This window comes from Cryptomeria japonica, chromosome 11 (assembly GCF_030272615.1).
Source record: "Cryptomeria japonica chromosome 11, Sugi_1.0, whole genome shotgun sequence".
NCBI lineage: Eukaryota > Viridiplantae > Streptophyta > Pinopsida > Cupressales > Cupressaceae > Cryptomeria > Cryptomeria japonica.
Genome location: NC_081415.1, coordinates 156,951,578 through 156,967,883, shown reverse-complemented (window position 1 = coordinate 156,967,883; position 16,306 = coordinate 156,951,578). Strand labels below are relative to the sequence as shown.

The following is a 16,306-nucleotide window of genomic DNA, read 5'->3' as shown; positions in this document are numbered from 1 at the left end:
GCAATACTCTTTGTTTTTAGTATTTTTATGATATAATCTAGTTTGTGAAAATTTTGAAGCAATTCTATGATCTTATGAATCAAATGAATTGTCCAATATTTATCTTTACCTTATGGGGATATTTCTTTTTAATCTAGTCTGTTAGATCACTATTCAATGCTTTTGCTTTGAAGAAACTAAAAAGGAAGATGCTTGACATGGTATAATGATTCATAACTATTAATTTTTGGACAATGTAGTCACTGGTTGAAGTGTTATGTCATGTTTGATGTTTTGCTATGCATCTGCTCATAATGTAATAAAATTCTCGCAGTTTGATCTACATTGGTGGCTATTATTGCATTCTTGCCAACAAAACGTAAGGGAGCTATTGGGTCACTTGATTACAGTAAGGAAGAAAGGAGTGCTCTTGCCATTAAGTCCCGGATTCATCCATCAAAGTTTGGGAACTCAGACCGATAGAAACTAATGAGGTTTGTTTTAATGCAGTTTTTGAATTTTACGTTTGGACTTAGTAACATTTTTTGGGAATTCATGTTTATGATTTTGCATATATTGTAACACACCTTCCAGTTCTTTAGTTTAATGGCTTAAACTGTTTTCATTCATTATAGATTCATGAATATATGTTGAAGAAGGCGACTCTTGCACCTGAACTTAGTCCTATGACTAGCAACCAAGATGCCTCACAACCTGTAACAATTGAGGTTGAAGACCAGGCAAATGCAATTACCGTGACATCTATAAATGCTCTCTCCTCCAAAGTCTTTCCCAGCAGACAAGTTCCCTGTCCTTCAAATTTTTCAGCATAGTACCTTATGATAGCCCTTGACTCTGCACATACCCAGTTCATAGAAACTCAGATCCACACCACCCAAAATCAGATCAGATCAGATCAGATCTATATGTATACAGTGATTATATCAATGATAGAAATACTAACCATTAAATTTTGAACACATACAATAAATGTATCACAGGAAAGTAACTATGTAAGATACTCGCATAAGTTTTGAATACAAACTTTAAGAATATCACATGGAAGATGATAATCTACGTAAGCCAAATCATGTCTATGATTAAAAATGAATATATCAAATTGAAACCAATAGTCTAGAATTTAGACTACCCATATAGTGCTTAAACATATCTAAAACTGACATCATTACCAAAAAAACATGAGACTTCCATCCTGGACAACCGGAACTTTTCCAAAAGGCTACATAATACATCATACATATAAAAGTTACTAACAAAATAACTCAATAAATCGGCTATTTTAAAACCATGAACCCCCCCAAAAATTATAAGGATGGTACCCTACTTGTAAGGCCAGGAACTCTGGTTTTTTCTGCTCCCCTTTATTTATATCAACAGACACAGTTTCGAACTCAATATCTTTCTCTATCCGGCATGCGAGAACCCTTCTGCTACAGGAGGCATAGCTACATCCAAACAACTTTACAACCGTATTTAATCCAATGAGAATTATCCTTTTTTTGTGACTGGGAAGAAGAAAATGCTTCTTTAAAGGAGAGAGATACAGAGATGGATGAATTGGTCTTCATCAATGTCTACACTTAAATGGACGAATTTGTGCAGAGTTGTATTAAAATTTGTCAATATTTAAAATCTGATAATAATAAAATACAATAATACTACCAATCCCATGCGACTATAATAAAAAAAATGTCCTTAGGGCGAACAACTTACAAACATGTTTGTAAACGTGTATTAAGAGATATAATAGAAATTAGTCAAATTGATTTTTATTCTTACAAATGTATTCTTATATTTCAATGAATGGGATGAACAGATTAGATACATTTATTGAGATATAAAAGAAATTAGTTAAATTGATTTATATTCTTACATATGTATTCTTATATTTTTATCAATTAATTAATTTTTTCAAGTTTATTATAATTTAATAATCTAAAAATTATGTAGGTACTTCACTTTAGTAAAAGATTTCATGCAAAACCACAACTTAAATAACATGACGTTGATATGATTGGAGAGTTAAGTTACTATATTTGGTTTTCACCAATCTTACCATGGCAAATAAATTTTAAATTATCAACTCTAAGTTATTCATATATATAAGAAAATATCAATTTTTATTTAACTATAGATCTCTTTTCTTCTTTTGTTCACACAAGGAATAAAAATTTATTAATCACAGAAGAAAAGTACGAAACAAAAATGGTCAACGGATCAACAAAGAACAACCAATTGATCAGCCCAATGTTCCACATCTAATTGATCGAAAAAAGGAGATAAATCCAAAGGAAAATCTCCTCTATCCACAACATCCCAACCCTGAAATCATTTAGATGCCCATTTGGCCAAACAAGTTGCAACTGAATTCCATTCTCAAGGAATGTGAGAGAATGCAACAAAGTGAAAAGAGCTACTTAGGCTAAGAATCTTCCAAATAACTACAATTAAATGCCACTTACTAGCATCCAATTGTTTTTCATTCAACATATTCACCAACATTTCTGAATCTAATTCAGAAATAATTTGTGTCCATCCAAGAGAACATCCTCTCTCCATAGCATATGAAATGGCAAGAGCCTCCATGAAGTTATTTATGTGAAACCCTTTATATATGAAAAAGAAAAACTGAGCTTCAATAATGCTATCTCTACCAATACCTCCAATACCAACATGCACAGGATTCCCCCTAGAATATTTTCAATATTTATTTTCATAACTCCTTGAGGAGGACAAAGTCATCATCCCACATGATTAATCTTTCGATTTGGTTGTCTACATTCACACTAGTAGACATAACAATCTATTGAGCAGAGAAACTCAACCTTGTAGAAATACCCACATCACTAGGATCCATTGCACTAGAAAGATCATACTTAGCTAAAACAGTCTCCTGAAGTGTTCAAACAATTTTCCACCATAATTGTTGGACAACCAACGTCACATCATGAAAGATCCTATGATTCCTTTCCTACCAAAGATGCCACAAAATGAAAGTGGGCCTGATAGTGCAGGCTATCTACAGAAAAAAGTTTTGAATTCAAGTAGTTGTAAGAAGTAGAAACAGAAGCTTGCGTATAACTGGTCCTATTACTAAGTGGGATTATGACTCAGGCAGTCATGATGTTGATTGGATGGCCTACTTGATCAAGTTACTTATGCATTTAAGACTGATGCAAAATTTACGTAGGTATAACTTCCCATAATCTTTGAAACGTTTGAGAATTGAGTGTGACATTCTAACAAGCAGACCATTTGGAGGAAGACAAATTCCAGGAAAAGCCTACATTGTCCTCTCTGTTTTAAGTCTAAAAGTGATAAGAGGCAAATAATTATATATTTATATCTGTAATCAATTCTGATTCATAACTCTGCAATAGAAACCAATGCTAGAACATGAAAGGGGAAATTGAGTGCATCTATTCAGAAAGGAAAATATACACGCTGAATTTAACCAAAAACAATGCCAAAAAAGAGGTTTGATATAATTTTCTGTCACAATTTTCTGAGACTATCAAACATTCATGCTTGAGGTCTAGGAAATTTTAAACATTTAATTGCAATGCTCTGCTTAAAACTTTATAGAATAAGCCAAACTAATGAAAAGCTTTAAAAAGATATTGGCTGGAATCATAATTCTCAGAAATAGCCCATCCATTTTTGCTTAGTAACCATGAATATTTCAAGCTACGAAGACAATTGAACAAAGAACAACAATCAATACTAAAAGATGTACTAATGACAAAAAGACTTGCACCTCAAAATCCATTATACTTGTTCTTGACAGGCGGAGCTAGCACATGCAAAACTTTTATAGCTAAAGTGCTTTTTGAAGCAATGAATCGATTCTATGATAAGCAACTAGATAGTGACCCACTCAAGATGAAAGGCATAATTGTAGCTTCCACAGGAAAAGTTGCATTTAATGTAGGTGGCATTACTGCACATTCCATCTTCCATCTACCATGCAACTCTTCAAAATTGCTACCTTTGGACTCAAACACACTCGATAGGCTAAGCAAAAAACTTGAGCAACTACAAATTCTACTTATTGACAAGCCTTCACTAGTTGGCTCTAGAATGTTGTGCAACATTGACAAAAGACTCTGTCAAATCAAACACACACCAACAAAACCCTTTGGCAATATTGATATCATATTTTCTGGTGACTTGTACCAAGCACAACCTGTATGTGATGCTTGGATATTTGAAGAACCAACAATAAATAATGAGAAAATGCCATACGACTTTTTGGCTTGATAATGTCACATGCTTCAAATTACACACTATAGTCAGAGAAACAAGTGAACATTTCATTTCCATATTGAACTATGTCAGGACTTGTCATCATACTGATCAAGACATCTCCCACTTGAATACAACATGTTACAAGACTCCTCCAAATGATCCAAGATTTCCATACTTGTTTAAAAAAAACTCAATAGTCGATGAGCACAACAAGAAAATGTTAAACTACTTGCCCAATAAGATTTATGTATTGGAGGCCGTGGATAAAAAAGACACTCCCATTGACAATACCCACTTCCAAAATGATAAATCATCACTACATGGCACAATCTTTGTAAAGCCAGGAATTTTGGTTGAACTAATTGTTGGCAACCTCGATACACAAGATGGATTGGTCAATGGTGCTGATGACATTTTCCAATTGCACACAATTGAGGAAGAAGTATTGTTTGGATTCAATTCAATGACTTTGCAATTGGGAAATTGAGTCACCAAAGAATGCAAAGTCTATACAAAAATTATATTTTGCCAATAATGAGAATTGGTAGAAGAGTCAAAACAAGTACAAAAATAGCTACTCGAACACAATTCCCTTTCCAATTAGCATGTGCACAAATAATCCACAGAGCACAGAGCTTGAGAATGGACACACTTGCTTTTGACCCTTCTAAAGTCTATCAACATGGTCTTGTCTACACTGCTTTGTCACGTGTAAGAAACATCGAATCATTTTACCTAATGCACCAATTGCAACACTCAAATTACAAAGTATATCAAAAAGTGGACAACAAAATGCAACGTCTTCGAACTTCAGCGCAATGGAAACTCCAATAGAGCCTTTCTTCAGTACCGTCAAACCAGATCATTATATACTCTTTGAATACATGTAGCTTTGAATTGCACACACAAGAAATAGCCCATGACTATGATTTGCTTGCAGCAATTGTGCTTTGCTTCCAAGAAACAAAAGATAGGACTCTTGAACATCTTAAATTGCTCAATGCAAAATTTAGATGCTATCCTTCGCTAGCTATTCATGGCCTACTAACATGTTGCACGAAAACAACCACATTGCAAATAACTGAAACTTTAAACATTTTTTTTAATATTTGTAATTTGCTCTTTGTTTGCATTGAATGCTGCAGACCATGTTTTATGACCATGTAACAATGTTTGTTCATTAAATCTGAAAGGTACATATAACATAAGTTTTTCTCTACAGTAGTTTTCATAATCAATATGTGGATTGTATCTTACATAGCATATGATATGTCGCTTTCTCCTTTTTTGTATCTTTGTTGGATTGCTGGAATAGAAAGTTGTAATTCAGCTAGTGATAGTTTGTCAAAAAAAATTGGTCTTTGTGTGTCTTTTTCTATTGCAAATGTGTACATAATATTTTCAGAATCATCTTGTTGTGTTGCCAATAGCTTAGGGTTTTTCAACATGAAAACTCTGCTTTCTAGTGGTGCAGTATTTATGAAAACAGTTTTTCGGACAATGTGAACAACTTGTCGAATGGACATTTGTTGATAGTTAAGCAATGCATTACCTAGTTTTCGTATGAACTGTATCTTCTCATCGTAGGCATAAGTGCATTGTTGTCGCAATTGGCGAAATGCAAGAGATAATGATCTATCTTGTTTTGTCATATATGAACAACAATAAGATGTGGCAACATATGCATCTAATATAAATTGTGTCTGTATTTGCATACCATAGAGTTGGCACATGCCTTGCAAATGAATTTATCCAAATAATAGCAGGGTGTCTTTCTAGCATCACAATTTTCCGTGACAATGTTGATTGTAACATTCTCATGTATTCTGCTTTGTCTATCTAGAATTCTTCAAAGAAACTGTCAAATGTAGTTTCCTTTGTACAGTGTTTATTTGCTAATTGCTTGAAGAAATTTCTTGCTCTATCTTTCATTGCGGTCCTAATTGTCTTATCATTGCATATATATATTTCCTTGTGTTTTCTAAATAGTCAGGAGATGTCCAGATAGTCCTTAATGATCTAAAGCCCAATGGGGATTGCAATATTTTTTCCAAATTAGCAAGACTACGGATGTCCTTTGCAAGCATCTTTTTACCTTTCAATTCAGCTTTCCTAATGCAAACCCATGCTAGGGAAGATATTTGTTGGATAATAATTTTAATGGCTTTGAAACAAATATTTGTTATGTGTGTGGCAAAGTCATTGTCTTTATGCATGAGCTCCCATTTTGCTATTTTTTGATAGGATAAATTTTTGGTAATGTCAATTGGTCGAGCAACCCCATAAAATAGAGTTGGGAAGTTCATTTCTTTTGAGTGGGTATCCTGGAAAATACCAAGAGGTTTGCAACCTTCAGATGGTGCAATTTTAATTATAGTTGTGTCTAGGTCTTTGATTGCATGTGCCTCATTAAACCAATGTATTAGTGATTTAGTTATGAGTTCTTCGTCATGTTCAGACATGTCATCATGCATATCTATTTATGTTTTAGTGTCTATGTGCATGTGTCCTTTTTTGCTTACAAGTAGAGCTTCCCAGTCTTTATTTATTGAGATATTCTCTTTTGTATATAGTGGTGTTTTGGATAAAACTGTTAAAGCATTCATTACGTATGCAGGCCTAACATTGCCTTGTGCATATGCATTTTCATATTGCAGCTTTTGTTTCAATTTGATTGCAGTTGTTCTACCTTCATCTATTTGTCTAGGCAATGCTTGTTGAACCTTATCAAAATCCACAAGAACATTGATTATTGTGCCATTGAAGCCATATTGTGCTCTTTTATATCCCAATTGTCTGATTTGTGCAAAAGCAATACACAAAGAAACAAGTCTTTCTTCTAGAGATATCAAAGAATGGACAACATTTATTCATGTATTGCGCCTTATGTTCCATGGGACAACAAAATGAGGGATTTTGCCATTTGAGCTAGCTTTTATACATTGTTTGCAAATGGGTTCTCCTATTGTAATTCTTTTCTTGTTGGTTGCAATAGGGAGCAAAGAAAAAGCATTAACAAATGCATTGACTGCTTTGCATATGTTTTTTATGAAAATGCAACATCTCACAAAGAGCACATGATTGAGTAGGTGTGTCGTTGATGCTTTGCTATGTTAACAAATTTTTGGATTGCATTATTCTATGTGTGTGCATGTCTAGGCTTCATTGCTTGATGGCTAGGTCTTGTCTTTCGGAATAGAAAATGTTTACCTAGGGTAGATTTGACATTTGAAACAGTTGGAGCTTTTGGTTTTGTTGTGGCTGGAAATGCGTTAGCCTGTAAACATGTGGTTGCATGATTTGCAGTGTTTGTTGTTTCAGCTGCTTGTTCGTTGGCTGTGTCTTTTTGTTGCCTACCTTTTGCATGTATTACTACTTTCAGACATTGCAATGAGCGAGGTATTTCCAAATTTGTGATATGAAAAGTTGTGATTCTTTCATCTTGTGTACTTGTTGCAAAGGAAGTAATTTTGTTTTTTGTTCCAACATTCTGTGAACAAGTCCAGTCAAATTCATTACAAAATTTTGGTTCGTGTGCATACATTTGGTGGCAATTTTGTGTTTCCTTTAAGTGTAGGAGGTGATGCAAATGCAGGTGCAATTGTCATAACTTGTACCAAAATAGGTTGTTTTCTATGCATATCACTCGTTAACTGTTGTTTTGCTTTAAGTGGTTCATAATGACAATGACCTGAGCTATGTTCAAAGAAAATCAAGTTAAGGTTTTTTTTTGGTTCAATACAATTGCAATATACCTCGGCTTTGGGTTGTGGAATTGCTTGCCATACATGTATAGTTACATGGAATGTGTGTGAAAGCCATAATAAGCTAAATTCAGAACCTACAAGACCATTTTCCATATATGGTACTCCAATCTTAGAAATTATTGATTGCGATTGTAGAAGACGATTGTTGTTTGCTATAGTAGGTTGGCCAAACATATGGAAACATGCCAAGGCAAATTTGTTTTGTACTTTCAATGCATTCGCTAAAGATTGAGCTATAAATAATCGTAATGCAATTGCATCGAATTGTTCATCAACTAGGAAAGCCACAACAGTGAACATGGTTTCTCCACATGCAGTAGCAAATGTAGGAAATTGACAAAGTCCAAGTGTGTCAAACGCATGAGTAGTTGTGCTCTAAACATAGTCCAAATCGCAATTTGTAATTGGCAATTGTGGTTGCATGTTTTGGATACAATTGTTTGTGCTCATCCTCGAAAAGATAGGCTCATAGTGCCCAATAGTTGGATTTGTATCATGGAAAACTATTGATATTGTAGGACGACATCCATCTTTATTGAAATGTAAATACAATTTCTTGCGTGTCAGAGACCAAATGCATATGGGCATGTTTAGCTAGTGCGCTAACCATTGCACACAAAATATATCACCCCAAAGTCCAAGTTCACCATTGGCATTGATCTTTGTTGCTAAAAGCCTCATTCTTCGCAAATATGTGTCTATGTCATGTATGTTATGCAAATCATACAACATTGTTGGGTGTAATTCATGCTCGAGAGAGCTTAAAGCTATTGTACAACCATTGTGAAGGCAATGCAAGAAATGGTCCACAAGGCCATTGCGAAGTTCAGTAGGTGTATATTGGCAATGAAGCAAAACATGTACCACATCAAATAAGCAATCACCTTGTAATGCCCCGCCAGGAAACCCCGAAGGGATTAAGCCATAACAAAAGAATAGAGTGCAATTTTTTTTTTTTTAAAGTTACAACACATAAGATGCAACAAGATATCGAAGATTCAGATTACATAGCGGAAGACATCAACTAGCACCTAAAGAGTTTCCCAACGAGATTACTTAAATTTCACAAATCAATTTACTCACACAATTAATCCAATAAGCTAATTATCTTAACAACGAGATAATTCTTAATCAGGATAATTTTCTTTCAAGAGATGGAAATATAAATCACAAGCAAGGATTCATCCTTTAAGATCCATTCATAATTTTTCATTCAAGCTTTGCATTTAAAATTACAAACCATACATCTAACATTCTAATACACTAGGATTTCATCATAACATAAGAGATCTTTCCAAGCATATTTAAATTCCTTAACAACAACTGAGTATAATTCATTACTCTAAGTTACATTCTTTTCATATACCAACTTATTGCATTTTAAAAGACGATTGCATACTAGCATCTACGATAATCTCATCTAAAACACTTACGCATTCGATCAACATGGCATTCAAGAAAGAATTGCATATAAGCATTTATAGTTAATTCCATTTATCCACTTAACCATTCTAACATAAGCTAAACATACATGATAAAGCTGAATAAAGGAACATAAGAGAATACATCACATGACACCATAATGATCTCGGAGTTCACCCCTAAAGGGCTACATCTCCGGGTCTGCTCAACTGCAAGACCCCTCTGATAATTAATAAGGTTAAGAATACAAGAGGTTACACCATTTACAATCCAGCCATCAAGGCGATACATAAGCAATATACAAACGACCACATCGGTCAATTAATACATAAACGATCCTTGAAAAGAACAGGATCCAGCTGAACATAATCAAAGCTAAAACAAGAGTCCAGGAGAGCATCCACAAAACTGAGCCATCACCACCCAAGGTCTAACATGAAACCGACACTCACAAGGGCAAAGACAAAAGGACGACTCACAAAGGTACTCCTAACAGGACAAAACAACAACACACTAGCGAACGTAGGGACAAGTGTCATCACACAACCTGGTATGGATACCATGGCAAGTCTTCATAGGTCCCGGCCCCATACACTGGGTCACCCTAGCAACCTAATCCGAGCTTCCGGCCCATCCAAGCCTCATGTGGACCCACGCATCCTCTCGCGAAGACAAGGAAGATGGTTTGCCATTTCAGGCCTTCTCACAGCATGTCAAATCTATGATAGCACTCGTCCCATGTGTGAGGCACATTATCTTATTTAGAGATTACATTCTAATCTACTGATAGGTTATCACTTATTAGACTCACTTTCGACGGGTTACCCAGCAACCACTTTGGGCGTGGCCCCCAATCGAAAGCCACTTCCCATACGACACTAGACTATACTCATCGAACTCAAACCAAGGAATACACATGGTCAGACGAACGGAGTTCAAGAAGAGAGAAACAATCATCTGGTCAAACACGACTCACACAATCATCATTCGACTCACACACAAGGAGGATATGATCAAAACGACACTACCACAATACAATAGTCAACTCGGAATCGAGGACTGAAACAGGAACACCAAATCATCCATACGACAGGGTCCTTTTAAACAAAGCAAAACATGCCATTTCATAATTAAAGCGAATACAGTAATTAAACTCGCAAGGCAATAATCAGAAAAGACAATATTTCTTCAAATTGATTTAAACATTAGAATCGATCAAGTTTTCTACAAGATCTAAAACAGATTACAGTTATCTACCTCATCAAGGGGTATGTTGTTCTTGGTTTTCTAACTCCTAAGGTTCAAAGCATCGAATAGGCAATTTAAGCCATAATGAGTTTTTAAACCAAATTATATTAATAAATCTCAGACAACCATTAATCAACCAAAATAAGATATTTAATCTCCAATCAAACGTCATTAACATACTGGTCTAAAACTGATCTCTACAAATTCGTATTTTCAAGCCCAGATGCATTATACGGATTACGGAAATAAAAATATAAAAAGAGAATCTAAGGAAGATAATCATTCCCAAAAGCACATCGTTTCAGTTTTCTAATGATCAAAGGTTAATTATTCATTTCTAACCTTTCCAGATGACTTATGCCCTTAAACTCTTCAAACAATATATATAGGCAATAAGTACGTTTAAACTCAAAAAGATCTTTCCAATATAACACATTTGATCTACCCAACATATTCACAATTTGATATCAAACCTTACATCAGAATCTACATTACATAGTATTAAAAACGTTATATATATTTTTTTTTGAGCTTAAAAAAAAATACATTAAAAAAAAACATCTTTCATTGAAAATGCTACTTATATCATATGCTTTTTTTTAAAATTACTAAAAAAAAACATTAAAAAAAAACAATTTTAAAAAGAACTGCGTTTAAAACAAAGAAAACGCATTTAAATAAAACCAAGGCGAGGCGGCCGTGCCCTAACCCTAGCTAAGGGAAAGGGGCGGCGGCGCTCGCGGTGGTGCCCGCAGGTGCCGCGGCGCCCTGCGGCCACCGCCGTGAGCCGCAGGCCACGCACATCGCAAACCACCGTGGGGCGGGAACTGAGGAGAAGGGGGAGGACGTGCGGGGGAAGGGGGGAGGAGCGGGTGGAGCTCCGCTCCCTGCCCTCCAACCCCAAACACAGCTCGTTTAAATTAAAAGCTCGCCCAGTTCGGAGTCAAATCAAAAGAAACCCCAAAACCCAGTTTAAAACAACTCGCCCAGCTCGGGTTTTTGATAATAAATTTGATTAAAACACGCACAGTATGATAACATTAATCCCCCTCCCTTTTTTTAAAAAAAATATACAGTTCGATGAAAAAGCGTTTAACACAGCGCTATTAAATTTAAAACACAGTCCGAAACTTTCAAAAACAAAACGCCCAAACAACCATGAGGAATAACACACCTCAATGAATTCATTTTTTTTTTATTAAACAAAGAGAAAACCAGACCTGGCAAGATAATCCATTTTAACATAATGCTACAGCCATGCATTTTCTTGAAGAACACAGCTAAAACATGGATTTAAACCCACAATCCAAATTAAAACTGAAAGCAATCAAAGATTGGATTTGGCAACAAGAAAGGCAGTTCGGAATCCTACCTTAATACGCAATCCTGGAATGGCTGAAGGAGAGCCCACCTGCCAGATCCAGCATCATTCCTTCCCAAAATCTCCAAAATTTCTTCCCAACCAAAGTCTTCTCCCAATTTGTCCATCCTTCCATTTTTCCCCAAATTTGGGTTATATGGAAGAGTTGACCCAAAAATTCCATTTTTGGAATAAAAATTCTTTATTTACAAATAATACTCAAAATTTAATTCTTTTCTAGCTAGCAACAAATTAACTTGCTATTCAAATCAAAAATCGATTTCCTCATTTAACTGAATTTTAATCTTTCAAATTTCAGAATCCAACAGAAAGCAATTACGTCTATTGCGATTAAATACCAAACTAAACGTCTATTGCGATTAAATACCAAACTATCTTTTTCAACAACATAATCAAGATGCATTAAATATTCAAAAGCAGTCATTAAATCGAATTTACTCACAATTAAAAACGAGCAACCCAATATCAACGAAAATCGCATAACGAAAACTCGATTAATTAATCCATTAATCTTCACTGCACAAACGCATATATAATCAAAATAATTACTAAGGAATAAATAATCGATTTAACCAAACACACCAGGCACGCAAACCGAGAAGGTCAACCAAACAGACGACTCGCAAACCCAAACAAGAAGGGATCACCGACGACGACTGACGATGCTCACTTGAGCATGACTAAGGTCGACTAGGGTCTTACGACCACCTAATCCAACTCTAAGGATTAAAAAGGTACACTCAAACCTGCAATCCAGGTGAAGACGAACTTCGCACTCATGCGGCGTGGTACCTGAAATTTCCTGCAACCAAAGATCATACATGCATACATTTATAATAACTTAATGAAAGCGTTAGCTCAATGTTGATACCACGAACTAGGTACACTAACCGACTAGCATATACTAGAGTGAAAACCACATCAATAGCTATGCGTTAAATCAAACATCTGACAATAATCATTATATTAAGATAACTAATCAAGATTAAACCAAGGTTAGAGATCGATTACGGTAGGGGTACTACACACCTACTTTATAGTTGAATGATTCAATTCGAAAGCATTGTGCATTGTTTAGAGCTTCATCAATAGATATGTTTTGTGGTTGATCATGTGTTTTGTATGTTTCTACTACAACTAGGTTATGTGACACATTTTGTGTCTTTGGAAGCATGTTTGTAAGCATATTGCAAAATTAGTTGACTAGTCTAGAAATCTTGTATTGGAAGTGATTTAAGTATGTACTAACTTACAAAATGAGAAATGGAAATAGAGAAGAAAGCAAATTGGAGCTCAATCTAATTAGCACTAAAATGCCACACGCAATGGAAACCCTGCAAGCAAAAAGCAGCACTGCATTATCAATAGCTAAGCTCATCATACCGTACATTGCAAAAGTCATGGGATTGGTATGTTTCTACTATATGCGAGTTTTGTGACACATTGTGTCTTTGGAAGAGTGCAAGTAAGCTTATGCTGAATTAATTAATAACTAGTTTAGAAATATTGTATTCAACGTGATTTAAGTATGTATTGACTTATAAATGGGAAATTTAAATGGAAAAGATAGCGAATATGAACTTTATTTAATTAGCACTAACATAGAAATGACAAGGGTGTATTGTAAATGCATGTGACTCTTTTTAGATGTCTTAAATGGAGAAATCTCATAAATTTAACTATGCCACATGCAAAAGCATGCAAAAAGGAAAATGTCTTAAATGGAGAAATCTCATAAATTTAAAGGGTGTATTGTAAATGCATGCAAAAGCTGGGAAAATGCCACACGCAATGGGCACTCTAAAAAGCAAAAACAAAATTGCATTGTCAATGCCTAAGCTCATCATACTCTACAACACAAAAGTTTTTCTACTAGTAATAATTACAACTTGCACATTAGTAACTGTTTAGCTAAAAACCAAGTGATTTGAAAGCCATAGCTTAGCCACTACACAACCCAGACAAGATTCAAGAATGGTGCTCAATTAAGTTTGTTCCAAAAACTATTATGTCAAGTGCAATTTCTTGGCAAGCTCAAGTACATGGCATATTGGACCGAATCTCACAACAACTTACATCAGGCTGGTCTATATATAAGCAATTGCCAAATTGAAGAAAGAAATTAACAACCTTCAACAACTTTACAAACATATTTCAAAAGGCACAAAATGTGTCACATAACCCAATTGTAGTAGAAACATACAAAACACATGATCAACCACAAAACATATCTATTGACGAAGCTCTAAACAATACACAATGCTTTTGAATTGAATCATTCAACTACAAAGTAGGTGATTGCTTATTTGATACGGTACATGTTTTGCTTCATTGTCAATATACAACTACTGAACTTCACAATGGCCTTGTGAACCATTTTCTTGCATTGCCTTCACAATGGCTGTACAACAGCTTTGAGCTCTCTTGAGCATGAATTACACCCAACAATGTTGTACGATTTGCATAACATACATGACATAGACACATATTTGTGAAGAATGAGCCTTATGCAAGAGAGATCAATGCCAACAGTGAAGTTGGACTTTGGGGTGATATATTTTGGCTAAACATGCCCATATGCATTTGGTCTCTAACATGCAAGAACTTGTATTTGCATTTCAATAAAGATGGATGTCATCCTATAATATCAATACTTTTCCATGATACAAATCCAACTATTGGGCACTATGAGCCCATCTTTTTGAAAATAAGCACAAACAATTGTATCCAAAACATGCAACCAAAATTGCCAATTACAAATTGCGATTTGGACTATGTTTGGAGCACAACTACTCATGCGTTTGACACACTTGGACTATTGTCGATTTCCTACATTTGCTACTGCATGTGGGGAAAGCATGTTCACTGTTGTGGCTTTCCTAGTTGATGAATGATTTGATGCAATTGCGCTACGATTATTTATGGCTCAATCTTTAGCGAATGCATTGAAAGTACAAAACAAATTTGCCTTGGCATGTTTCGATATGTTTGGCCAACCTACTATAGTAGACAACAATCATCTTCTACAATTGCAATCAATAATTTCTAAGATTGGAATACCATATATGGAAAGCAGTCTTGAAGGTTCTGAATTTAGCTTATTATGGATTTTACACACATTCCATGCAGCTATATATGTATGGCAAGCAGTTCCACAACCCAAAGACAAGGTCTATTGCAATTGTATTGAACCCCAAAAAAACATTAACTTGATTTTCTTTGAACATAGCTCAAGTCATTGTCATTATGAACCACTTCAAGCAAAACAACAATTAACGAGTGATATGCATAGAAAACAACCTATTTTGGTACAAGTTATGACAAGTGCATCTGCATTTGCATCACCTCCTACACTTAAAGGAAATACAAAATTGTCACCAAATGTATGCACACTTGAACCAATATTTTGTAATGAATCTTACCGGACTTGTTCACAAAATGTTGGAACAAAGAATACAATTACTTCCTTTGCAACAAGCACACAAGCTGAAAGAATCACAACTTTTCATATCACAAATTTGGAAATACCTCGCTCATTGCGATGTCAGAAAGCAGTAATACGTGAAAAAGGTAGGCAACAAAAAGGCACAACAAACAAACAAGCAGCTGAAACAGCAAACATTGCAAATCATGCAACCACATGTTTCTAGGCTAATGCATTTCCACCCACAACAAAACCAAAAGCTCCAACTGTTTAAAATGTCAAATCTACCCTAGGTAAACATTTTCTATTATGAAAGACAAGACCTAGCCATCAAGTAAAGAAGCATAGACATGCACAAACACATAATAATGCAATCCAAAAATTTGTTAACATATACTTGCAAAGCATCAACGACACAACTACTCAATCATGTGCTCTTTGTGAGATGTTGCATTTTCATAAAAACATATGCAAAGCAGACAATGCATTTGCTAATGCCTTTTCTTTGCTCCCTATTGCAACCAACAAGAAAAGAATTACAATAGGAGAACCCATTTGCAGACAATGTATAAAAGCTGGCTCAAATGCCAAAATCCCTCATTTCGCTGTCCCGACGAACATAAGGCGCAATACATGAATAAATGTTGTCCATTCTTTGACATCTCTAGAAGAAAGACTTGTTTCTTTGCATATTGCTTTTGCACAAATCAGACAATTAGGATATAAAAGAGCACAATATGGCTTGAATGGCACAATAATCAATGTTCCTGTGGATTTTGATAAGGTTCAACATGCATTGCCTAGACAAATAGATGA

At 35.1% G+C, this 16,306-nt stretch overlaps 1 long non-coding RNA gene across 1 annotated transcript in view; it reads right to left on the bottom strand.

Moving 5' to 3' along the window:
• The window catches only part of LOC131066089 (uncharacterized), an 89,172-nt gene extending 76,889 nt beyond the window's left edge, over window positions 1-12,283 (bottom strand). Inside the window, exons 1-2 of the long non-coding RNA XR_009111570.2 lie at window positions 12,058-12,283; window positions 734-834 (exon numbers count right to left, since the gene is read on the bottom strand). This is a non-coding gene — a long non-coding RNA (uncharacterized LOC131066089). The remainder of the gene's footprint in view (window positions 1-733; window positions 835-12,057) is intronic.
• Between the last annotated feature and the right edge of the window lie 4,023 nt (window positions 12,284-16,306).